The sequence below is a fragment of the Natator depressus genome, chromosome 1 (assembly GCF_965152275.1).
Source record: "Natator depressus isolate rNatDep1 chromosome 1, rNatDep2.hap1, whole genome shotgun sequence".
NCBI classification, from domain to species: Eukaryota; Metazoa; Chordata; order Testudines; family Cheloniidae; genus Natator; species Natator depressus.
The window spans coordinates 20,161,029-20,173,321 of record NC_134234.1 but is presented as its reverse complement, the minus strand read 5'-3'; the positions used below and the strand labels follow the sequence as shown (position 1 = coordinate 20,173,321).

General features: G+C 45.2%; 1 long non-coding RNA gene across 1 annotated transcript in view; it reads left to right on the top strand.

Moving 5' to 3' along the window:
• Nucleotides 1–2,517: 2,517 nt before the first annotated feature.
• LOC141981415 (uncharacterized) overlaps nt 2,518–12,293 on the top strand; it is a 56,308-nt gene continuing 46,532 nt past the window's right edge. The window contains exon 1 of the long non-coding RNA XR_012637769.1: nt 2,518–2,678. This is a non-coding gene — a long non-coding RNA (uncharacterized LOC141981415). The remainder of the gene's footprint in view (nt 2,679–12,293) is intronic.

The window sequence follows — 12,293 nt, the reverse complement described above, 5'->3', positions numbered from 1 at the left end:
GCAGTGAACTATTTGTGAACACAACCCATCAGATAAAACTTGTGCACATAAACTGTTCTAACAATTGTGACTAATGAATGCATTCATAAAAAGAAAAATCTGTAGAAGATTAATTTGCCAATGGAAAATAAGGGTAAATTATTAATTTAGATTAATTATTTGCAATGACTAATTTGATCAGCTCTGCTGAACAATATCTATTACAAGGATATGATAACTGATTGCCCTAGATCTGTGAAAATACTTAATATATAGTTTATTCACTACATCTTTAGAAAATTTTGCAGTATTCTACAGTGATGTTTTGAGATTTCCAGAGCAGGGCAGCATATTTCACAGTGGGAGTTAGGTGGGTGGCTAATGAAGCAATCAAGTTCTATTTCCAGGACTTGAAATTCATTTCAGAATAGTAGTCTGGTTTCCAGTTTCCTTGGAAGTCATAGTAAAGGCCTGGATTCAGTGAAGCTTAACAGTGAGCACATGCTCGAGTTTGACTGAAGTCATTTCAAGGACTGGGGAAAAACTAGGTTGATTCAAGATTTGGCCATGGGAAAAAGCAGGGGAAATAACATAAAGAAACCCTACATGTGATAGAGCAAGGAAAAAAAATCTACCAACACTACTGATTTTTAGTGCTCTGAATTTCAAGGCCAGGTTCACCATTATGTTTTGGCTGCCTTGTGCTGCTCCACTGAGGCACAGCAGCCACAAATCCAGCTTAACTGTCCAGAGCATGCAACCTGGACTACTGAGTCATCCATCACCAAGCATTAGGAATCTATAAATATATTTATTTGAGTGGGGATGCTTTCATGGCTTAAAGTGCATGCTGAGACAGATGGCTATTGACGGAAGTTATAATTTGACCCTGCAACTGGATTTGTGGAGGCAGGCTCCTGTGTCTATATGGAGCCCTATTGATTTCAAAGTTCCGGAACTATAGGAGAGGAAGGAAAATCTTGACGTTAAGGCACTAGACTGAAATGGATGAGTTATGGGTTCAGTTTTTGGCTTCTGGTGTGACTAGATAAGCCACTTAATGGGCTAGTGCCTCACTTCCCCATCTATAAAATGGGGAGAACAATGCATACTTTTGTGACATGTCTATCTAGACTATATGTTCTTCAGAGCAAGGACTAACTCTGTGTTCAACTCCTAGCACAATGGGACCCCTATTTCTGTTGGGATCTCTAGGCCCTACCACAATAGACAAATGATCAATAATATTTCTGTAAAAGCTGGAGGAAAAAATTAAAAACAACAACAACCCTCTCTCCAAAACTTACAACCACAAAAAAGATAATGTTTTCCTCACCTTAAAATTAAAGGCATTTAGATAAACATAAAGGGAAAATACTCAACTTGGGCTAACAATTTGAGGATCAGATAAAACTTAACCCCTTCAAAATAAGGTATAATGGAAATGCTGAGAAATCTGGAGAGCAGGGACACTTAGTGTAAAGCCGTAAATAAAAACTGCATCATTAAATATTTCCCCAATAAGGTATTAGTCACTTGATCATTTTTATAATTACAAAATAGGCCCCATTTCCACAGCACTTGTGTTTTTCTTCACTAAGTATTAATGGTTTCAGAGTGAAGAGTGTTATTAGTCTAATGAACAGCTGTAGGGTACAGTACATCTATCCAAAACCACACTAAGGGAACGGCCTAAGATCCACAATTCAAACAAAGCCATAGGATAACTTGTAAATAATGTAATTGTAGCACTCGGAAGAATTCTAGCCATAGGTGCCACAGTAACTGAACTAGAACAATGCTTTTCAATTGGCTTGCGAAAGATATTTCAAGATGTGGTGCTACAGATATAAAGACCAATTGTCTACTATCCAGAACAGTCATTTATACCCATGCGACATGCTTTTCACATGCTATGCGCAGGTGTAAACAACTGTACAAGGTGATAGGCAGTGAAGAATCAGGCCCAAAAATTATTAGCTTAAATCTAACAAAACAGGCACTTTTCTCTCTCTCTCTTTTTCTCTCTCTCTCTCTCTCTATATATATAAAAAGACTCTTTAACTCACAAGCTTATCAGTCATCTCGAAATCACAATGGCTCCCTTACTTAGTTATTCTACCACTGCAGTAGTGTGTTACATGCTTTACTCAGGAATAGCAGACACATTAACCGTTGTCACTGTACAGGGAGACTTTGGCAAACCAGTAAAGTGCCTGAAACCACTCTGGCTTATTGCTAAAAGCAGCCAAGTCAGCAGGCTGTAAATTAGCCAAGTCAGCAGGCTTAGCTTAACCAAGGCAGGAGGGGAGGGGGGGTCTTTGGGTGCCACAGAGAGGGTGGCTTGACCTCACGTCCTTCCTGAGAAGAATTGTGTTGAAGTAGCTGATACATGCATTTTCGAAGAGTGGGATGTGCCCCAGGAATGTCTGTTGGGGGCCTCAAAGCTACAAACACTGGAAAACCCACACCTGGTTAATCAATAATCAGAAGGAAACTTTTGCTGGACCACTGAAACTGCTTGTACAAGTTTTCTTTAAGGGACATGTCTAATATATAAATAAGGGGAAAACGTTTGAGGTAGTTGGACTCTTTTTGGACTCTCCTTCTGGATACATCTTGCAGTCCCCACCGGCAGACGGAAGATTTGGCCACCGGAAGCCTGCCACTGTGCTGCTGGAGAGCCATACTCAGCTTTGGTAATTATCAAGGGTTGGGGGTGTTTTACTAACCTTTTGTGGACGTGTGTAAGTGCTTGAGACGAAGTAAAGTTTAGCTTTAAGTGAAAGCACTTTTGCGTTGTCCTGTCTGTGCCAGCCATCTATTCGTTGGATGGCCGTGTCTCCCCTGATTTATTTCTTGACACCACCTCACACAGAGTAAAAGTTACCAAGAGCTTTGGGTTGAAAGAACCCCGGGTAACAGTCAGGACTAACAGTTTGTTGACTCAAAGAAATGAGGCCAAATGCTTCTGTACTCCCCAGGAATCGGCACAAAGGCTGACAAGAAGTCATTTCAAACGCTGAGCCTCCGACACTTTCCACATTTCATTGCTGTGCCAACCAACAGTTGACCTATATCATGGTCTTTATTCTGTCTAATTGACCATCTAGATAGTCATCTTCTTCTGACCTATGTTATCTCAAAATATTGCTTTTCTGATATTTTTGGCCTATTACTGCTTTTTATTTGTTTGTTTGTTTGTTTTCATATGTGGCCTGAGTGTTACCATTGGTCTCAGGTGTTCTGTCCTGCAGCTTTGTATTCCCTGAAGACTCAAGAGCAAGCCAACAAATATGATGTTCCTCTCATTTGAGCCCAAAGCACCAGCTGACAACCAGATGGTAGCAACCTTTCTCACAGTGTGGGTCATGAAAAACTCAGTGACACCAACAGTTCTATTAAGCCTGAAATATATCAGCATAATAAGCCTCCAAATAGGCCATAAATTTCTCTCTGTCATCTGTGGCCAATTTCCCAGCTTTCTGGCCTTCCTGGTAATATATCCTGTAGCTCGGTTTTTCTATTAAGTCTTTTCTTCAGTGGCTAAATGCTTATTCTTAATACTGTTTGTAGTAGGAAGAGCACCTGAGACATAAGCCCTTGTATGAGAGGCCTGGTATGAGGCCTGAGGCCTGGGCTAAAGTAGCGGTCAAAACTTTGCAGATATAAAGTAAAATCAGGCTGTGAGCTACACAAGGCAAGAACAGGGCTAATATTGCAAAAACGCACATTTCTAAGCGGTGCTAGGCACCAAAGGATGGTACCAAAACACCCCGATACCAAGTATGGTACAAACACACCCCTCAAAAGTAATGAGATGAGGTCAGGATGACAGTGTAATAAATAAAAATATTTAAATAAACCAACATCTACAGGGTAATGGGCAGCAATTATGTAACTTGTTTGTATTGATGTACAAAATGAAGCTTTAAAGGGAGTGTTTTTGTCTGGCCAAGGGAGGAACGGAAAGTCCTGCCATTCACTGAGGTAGTCCATTGTTGCAGGCATACATGTATTAGTGGTCCAGTAGAGTCTGCGGAATACTACTACCATGCTTCGTTGACAATAAACCTGGCTGGGTGCCTTCATACCTTAACGGATCTTGTGGTCATTGGGCGGGTCACTTGAGGTCTGCTGTGCCAACTGTCTGCACAGAGCTGGGACAGCACACAGGGAGAACACACACATGCAGCCAAACATGTGTCAACACTGTTCAAAGTACATGTAGATGTTGAACCATAAACTTGGAGAACAATGAGCAACTAGTAATAAACTCTGACACTAAATTGCAGAAAAAATTCCAGCAAGCCGGAGACAGACTCTGAAGAGACCTTAGAGAGCCTGGAATATGGTCAGAAAAATAACAAAATTACATTCTTCTGGGGCAAATGCCAGGCTCCATGTGAATAAGGGCAATTACATACATGCTTATATACAGGATGAAAATCATAGAATAATAGAATATCAGAGTTGGAAGGGACCTCTGGAGGTCATCTAGTCCAACCCCCTGCCCAGAGCAGGACCAATCCCAACTAAATTATCCCAGCCAGGGCTTTGTCAAGCCTGTCCGTAAAAACTTCTAAGGAAGGTGATTCCACCACCTCCCTAGGTAACGCATTCCAGTGTTTCACCACCCTCCTAGTGAAAAAGTTTTTCCTAATATCCAAGCTAAATCTCCACCACTGCAACTTGAGACCATTACTCCTTGTCCTGTCATCTGCTATCACTGAGAATAGTCTAGATCCATCCTCTTTGGATCCACCTTTCAGGTAGTTAAAAGCAGCTAGCAAATCCCCCTCCATTCTTCTCTTCCGTAGACTAAACAATCCCAGTTCCCTCAGCCTCTCCTCATAAGTCATGTGTTCCAGACCCCGAATCATTTTTGTTGCCCTTCGCTGGACTCTCTCCAATTTTTCCACATCCTTCTTGTAGTGTGGGGCCCAAAACTGGACACAATACTCCAGATGAGGCCTCACCAATGTCGAATAGAGGGGAACGACCACGTCCCTCAATTTGCTGGCAATGCCCCTCCTTATACACCCCAAAATGCCATTGGCCTTCTTGGCAACAAGGGCACACTGTTGACTCATATCCAGCTTCTCGTCCACTGTCACCCCTAGGTCCTTCTCTGCAGAACTCCTGCCTAGCCATTCGGTCCCTAGTCTGTAGTGGTGCATGGGATTCTTCCGTCCTAAGTGCAGGACTCTGCACTTGTCCTTGTTGAACCTCATCAGATTTCTTTTGGCCCAATCCTCCAATTTGTCTAGGTCCCTCTGTATCCTATCCCTACCCTCCAGCGTATCTACCACTCCTCCCAGTTTAGTGTCATCCGCAAACTTGCTGAGGGTGCAATCCACACCATCCTCCAGATCATTAATGAAGATATTGAAAATCAGAATGCAGCAATGCCAAAAGAAACCAAAGAGGTGACAGTGGACAGCAAATTGGATAGAGTTTCAATGCGATAGACGTGTAAAAAAGGTTAAGGTGATTTAGGGCTGCAAGCACTTCATTTAGAAAACAGGGATGCAATACCACCTTCCATATGGGCTAATCCAATATCCATTGAAATCAGAGGGAGTCTGTTTTCATCATGTTCTTGTCCATCCTCCCTGTGGAAGGAAAAGGCCCAGGTAGGGACCATCAAAGGTAAATGCATGGTTACACAGGTGGTGTCGGAGAGAGGGCTTTGGAATCTTTGACCATGGGGTGTTGTTCCAGGAAGATGGATTGCTAGGAAGAGATGGGATCCACCTAACGAAGAGAGGGAAGAGCATCTTTGCAGGCAGGCTTGCTAATCTAGTGAGGAGGGCTTTAAATTAGCTTTGCTGGGGGATAGAGACCTAAGCTCTGAGGTAAGTGGGGAAGTGGGATACTGGGAGGAAACACAAGGAGGAGAGTGTAACAGGGGAGGCCTCCTGATCAATAGTGAGAAAGTAGGGCAATCGGCTAGTTATCTTACGTTCCTGTACATGAACACAGAAGCCTGGGAAACAAGCAGGAAGAATCAGAAGTCCTGGCACAGTCAAGGAACTATGATATGATTGCAATAACAGACACTTGGTGGGGTAACTCACATGACTGGAGCACTGTCATGGATGGGTATAAACTGCTCAGGAAGGACAGGCTGGGGAGAAAAGGTGGGGGAGTTGCACTGTATGTAAGAGAGCGGTATGATTGCTCAGAGCACCAGTATGAAACTGGAGAAAAGCCTGCTGAGGGTCTTTGGGTTAAGTTTAGAGGCGAGAGCAACAAGGGTGATGTCATGGTGGGCGTCCAGACCAGGAGGATGAGGTAGACGAGGCTTTCTTTGGACAACTAACTGAAGTTTCCAGATCACAGTCCCTGGTTCTCATGGGGGACTTCAATCACCCTGACATCTGCTGGGAGAGCAATACAGCAGTGCACAGACAATCCAGGAAGTTTTTGGAGAGTGTTGGGGATTACTTCCTGGTGCAAGTGCTGGAGGAACCAACTAGGGGCCATGCTCCTCTTGGCCTGCTGCTCACAAACAGGGAAAAATTGGTGGGGGACCAGGGCAGCAGTGACCATGAGATGGTCGAGATCAGGATCCTGACACAAGGAAGAAAGGAGAGCAGCAGAATATGGAACCTGGACTTCAGAAAAGCAGACTTTCATTCCCTCAGGAGCATTGCCAGCAGATTGAAGGAAGTGATTATTCCCCTCTATTCAGCACTGGTGAGGCCACATCTGGAGTATTGAATCTAGTTTTGGGCACCCCACTACAGAAAGGATGTGGACAAATTGGAGAGAATCCAGCAGAGGGCAATGAAAGCAATTGGGGGCTGGGGAACATGATTTATTAGGAGAGGCTGAGGGAACTGGATTTATTTAGTCTGCAGAAAAGAATAGTGGCAGGGAGAGGGGGGGATTTGATAGCAGCCTTCAACTATCTGAAGGGGGGTTTCAAAGAGGATGGAGCTTGGTTGTTCTCAGTGGTGGCAGATGACATAACAAGGATCTATGGTCTCAAGTTGCAGTGGGGGAGGTCTAGGTTGGATATTAGGAAACACTATTTCACTAGGAGGGTGGTGAAGCACTGGACTGGGTTACCTAGGGAGGTGATGGAATCTCCATCCTTAGAGGTTTTTAAGGCTTGGCTTGACAAAGCCCTGGCTGGGATGATTTAGTTGGGGATTGGTCCTGCTTTGAGCAGGGGGTTGGACTAGATGACCTCCTGAGGTCTCTTCCAATCCTAATCTTCTATGATTCTAGGATTATATTGACTTTATTGAGCATAGGACTGGGCCCATTTAGCCACACCTGGAATATTTGACTCATTTCTGAGCACCTCAATACCATGAGGATGTAGCTAGATTTGGAGTTCAAAGAAGGACCATGGTAGTGATGAAGGGGCTGGAATGTATGACTTCAGAGGAAAGATTAAAGCCCTGTACTACTTTCTATTCAAATCTTTACAGTTACTCAGAGAAAAAAAATAATGTTTTTTTTAAATTAGTGGTATTAGTGGTATTTAAGCAAATGGAATACCACAGTAGTGTTTATTGGGCAAATGGCAAAACTATAAAGACTTTACTGGTGACCAAAGGAAATATGAATCATTTCGCTGAACAATGAATAAAGGAGAGTGTGATGACCATTCATAAGCATTTGAAGGTTGTAAATACCAAAGAGAGTTTAACTATGATAAGAGCGGGGGTGGGGTGGGTGTGGGTGTGGGGGTGGAGGAGTTATAGCTAGGAGCACTGGGAGGAATACAAGGGTAGGATGAGCTGTTTGATTCTATAATCATCTTCCAAGGGATGTGATAAATCCCCTTTGCTTAGAACATTAAAAACTAGACTGGACAAAGCACTATAGAAAATCTATTGTCGAAAATAATCCCACCAGTGGTAGGACAATGGAGTTAGATGCCCTAATGGCCCTTTTGATGTTTAATTTTTATGATTCTGTGGTTCTGTGATTAGAAAGGAAGCTACTGGATAACAGGTATTCTGTTTTATAGCATGCAGGCTGTTACGCTGTGCCCAGCGCCATGGTATCTAATACCATGTGGTATCTAATCCAATGTGGATAGGTTACAGTTTAAAGGTGTGGCTATTTTGTAGCTGCTGTGACATGTCAGAGTGATGGTGAGGGAAGCTAATTGCTTGTAATTTCCAATAAAATGTCCCCCCCCTCTGTGTAACCTAGTCAAAAGTGGTAAAGTCTGCATGAGCCTGGCTTCGGGCTGTGGAGATGCTGCTGGACAGCTTGGTGACTAGCAAAGACAACGGATCCAGAATGAGCCATGTATAATTCAACAGCCAGCTGTGAGAGGTGGTGTTTACAGAAACCTCTGCAGCATTCCTGACAGTGGCTGGCCTTCATGCCTGATCTCACTTTCTGCTAGATCCCTGATTCTACAAGGGGCTGAAGGTGATCAGCATCTGGTATAGGAACTCATCTCCCATCATCAGGGTATGGGTGCAGTTCTTACACACACCTGAGTGAGTTACCAGTGGGTGGTAACAGCTAGTGAAAAATCCTAAAAATGGCCTCTACACACATCCTTTACATTCACTGGTTTGCACTCCATGCCCTGTTTCCCCAGTTCATTGCCATATTTCCTCCTCCTCAACAGGGCAGTAACGGGTTGCTCACATTACTTTCCACTGAGAACATGTATCCACACCACAGGCTTGATTCCATGAAGATGTGGAGGAAATGCTGTTTGGAGTGCTCTGAACTCCTCCTGCAATTGATGGAAGTTGAGGGTGCTTAGCCATCTCACAGGATGAGGCCCCTCTGCTTAGCTGCTCAGCTGCTGCAGAATATATGCCACTACCCATGTTGAAGGAATGTGTATTCTGTAAATGTGGTAATAGATCATATTTTAAATACATGTTACACGAGCATGTGGACTGAAAAATATGAGTGTTTCATATTAGAGTAGTTCATACAAGCCAAGTAACGTCAAGGTAAATTGTATTTCTGTTCCACACATGATATCCTTGGAGCTCCATTTTTCTTTTTGCTGGCTCATTCCCTAGTAGTGGTAAACATGCACACAGAGGCATTCACAGCTAAAAACCATAGCTTCCAATGCCAGAAGGAACCGTTGTGATCATCTGGTTTGACCTCCTGTATAACACAGGCCGTAAAACTGCCCCAAAATAATTCCTAGAGCAGATCTTGATTTACAAGTTGGCAGTAATGGAGACTCCACCATGACCCTTGAGAAGTCATTCCAATGGGACGAACCACCTCCCAAGAAGTAAGGACAATCACAAGCCCCCTCCCACCTCTGCTTCAAGTACAAGGTGCATTTTGTTGACATATCCTCCTCTAATATAAACACCTAGCAACAGGTATATTTATATTAACCGCCTCTCCCCACCCCCCGGAAAAACAAAACAAAACAAAACAAAACAAAACCACACATCCTACCAAACCAAGACACTCTACTGCAGTCACAGTGCAACTCTCTGGGGAGAGGATGAGAGAACAAAAAACACATTCCAGATGTGTAGTCACATTGCTTAATGCACTTCCAGACAGCACTCACATATTAGGGTGATGAGTGTGGTACAAGAACCTGAATAGAACAGAATAGCTGGGTATTATTAATTAACAGTGTTTGCGAAATGCTTCAAGAGCCTCTGAAGGAAAAGTGCTGTAAAATGCAAAATACTATTTGTGTTAACTCTGACTTAAAATACTGCTGCTTTGATGTTTAGTTCTATGAAATGAGAGGATTATTTAGGAAAAAAAGAAATCTGTGTGTATAAGATTTTTATTTTTAAAATGCCCTTTGACCCCCTGTAGTGCTTTCAATTTAGTACTGTAATCCTATGTCCAAATTATTTTTCATTATTAATACTGTCTCAATTATATTTTTCTTTAAACAGAAAAAATATTTGTTAATAATTAGCTGGTGTGATACAGCATGGCCAGAGGGCAGCAGGAGAGTGATAGAGGGGAGATATGTAAGCCCCAGGATGAGGAGAGTCTTATTCCCTGTAGAGGGAAGAGAGGTTGCTATAGATTAATTATAGTACCTGAAGCCAATTAGAGCACCTGAAGCCAGTCACCTGATAAAAAACCCCTGCTTCAATCAGACAGGGGAGGAGTTGATGCGGAGTGGTTTGGTGTTGGAGCAGAGAGCAGTTTGAGGAGGAGAGCAGTTTGGAGGGAAGCAGAGGAGAGTTTGGAGAAGTGCTGTGGTGGGCTAGAAGACCAAGACCCTAGGTAAAGGGAAACCCAGCTTGTGCAGAGAGAGGGCAGGAAGCCCCACAAGCTGAAGGGCCGGAGAGAGAAGTAGCCCAGAGGAAGGAATCGCTAGTTCAAGTGGTTTGCTGCTATCCCTAGGGCCCCTGGGCTGGGAATCGGAGTAGAGGGCTGGCTCGGGTCCCTCCCTCTTCACTCCCCTTCTCTGGGATACTAGTGGGACAATTGATGCTCCAGATCAGGGGCAAGAAATGGTGCCCTGAACCCCCCCCCCACAGAAGAGAAAGCGCAGGACCCATCATAGTAGTGCCGGCAATTTGCCACACGTGGTGTTAGCAGTGAGATTACCGCGCTGTGGACTTAAACCAGGGTGAGCCAAAACCATCCCATCCCTAAGATGGATGATTTGGTCAAGGCCCTAATACAAGCCATCGTGGCCCAGCAGGAGGTTACCTGGGTCCAAGCAACCGCCCAACAGGAGGCGACTCAGGTGCAGCAGGAGACTAATCATCTGTTGATGAGTCAGGCTGCCCAGGACTGAGCCCTACTGCAGGAGCTGATGAACCAGATGAAGGCCCTTATGGAGCTGAATCACAACTGCGATGGGACCCGGACCATGTGGGCCAGCCATTGCCTACAGAAAATGGCATAGGAGGATGATGTGGATGCATACCTCCTGGCTTTTGAGAGAGCAGCCAGGCGGGAGGCCTGGCCCCGAGATCAGTGGTCTTGTATCCTCGCACCATTCCTGTGTGGGGAGGCCCAGAAGGTCTACTACGATATGGCTGCAGAGACTCTGGCAAATTACCCCCAGCTGAAGGCAGAGAACCTGGCCAGATCCAGAGTAACAACGGCGTTGCAAGCCCAGAGGTTCTATGAGTGGTAGTATACAGAGGACAAGGCACCCCGTTCCAATTGTTTGACCTGATCCACCTGACCTGGAAATGGCTGCGTCCTGAGGCCCTCAGCTCTGAGAAAATGATGGAGCTCCTGGTACTAGACTGGTATATGAGGGGGCTACCACCAGGCCTCTGGGTTTGGGTTGGCCAGAATGACCCCTCCACCTATGATGAGCTGGCAGCCCGTGAACTGTTCCAGACCCCAGGGGGTGAGACATGGCAAACCAGGAACCAGTCCCAAACCCAAGGCCCCAGACTGTTGAGAACTCCAGGAGAACCATAACTGGGAGGAAAGACACTGAGGAATGGCCCGAGGCCAAGAAGGGACATGGGGGTTTGGGAAGAGAGGGCTCGGGGAGGCCGGCCAAATAGCCCCAGGCAGAGGGCAGCAACCGGAGTAAGGGGTCAGTGTTACGAGTGTGGGGAATTGGGTCGGATAGCAGCCCAATGCCCCAACAGGGAAGAGCCTACGCAGTGCAATCTGGGGGATCACGGGGAGCAATGTGGCCTAGTCGGCCTGGTAGAGATCACAATGACCCCGCATGGGTATACAACGTCGGTAAAAATAAATGGTATTGAGACCATAGCATTAGTGGATTCAAGGAGTGCTGTCACGCTGGTCTCAGGCAAGTTGGTAGGGCAAGACCAACTAACCCGGGCCAAAAACACAGAGGTAACGTGCGTTCATGGCACTATAAATTTCTACCCTACAATCCCAGTATGGATTGAGATCCAGGGGAACACTACCAGGGTAACTGCAGGGGTGGTCCACAGGCTCCCCTACCCGGTCTTAATTGGTAGGGACTTCCCTGGGTTTGAGAGCTTACTCCCCCCCATAGAGTCACAGGAGGGTAGCAACCCCCGGGCTGAGACGGAGGCACCTACAGATAGCCTCACCCCAATTTTTGTCGGATTTTCCCCAGAGTTATTTTCATCCCCTGGGAAACCCCAGAAGTCTAGACGGGAAAGGAGGGCAGATAAAAGATTAGGGACCAGGATTCTAGCAGAGAACCAGAAAGCCTCCCTTGTTGGTAGGTGAACCCATTCAGGAGGCCAGGAGACAATTCAGGCCAGTGAGGACTCGGAGGCAATTCCTAGCCCAAGTAGGGGCAACCCAAGGGGCAGAGAAGAAATAGGTCCCCTGGAATTAGGTCAGATCGGTACCGCACGTGAAAATTTCGGGCAGGACCAAGCCAATGACCTGCTATATGCGAATGTGAG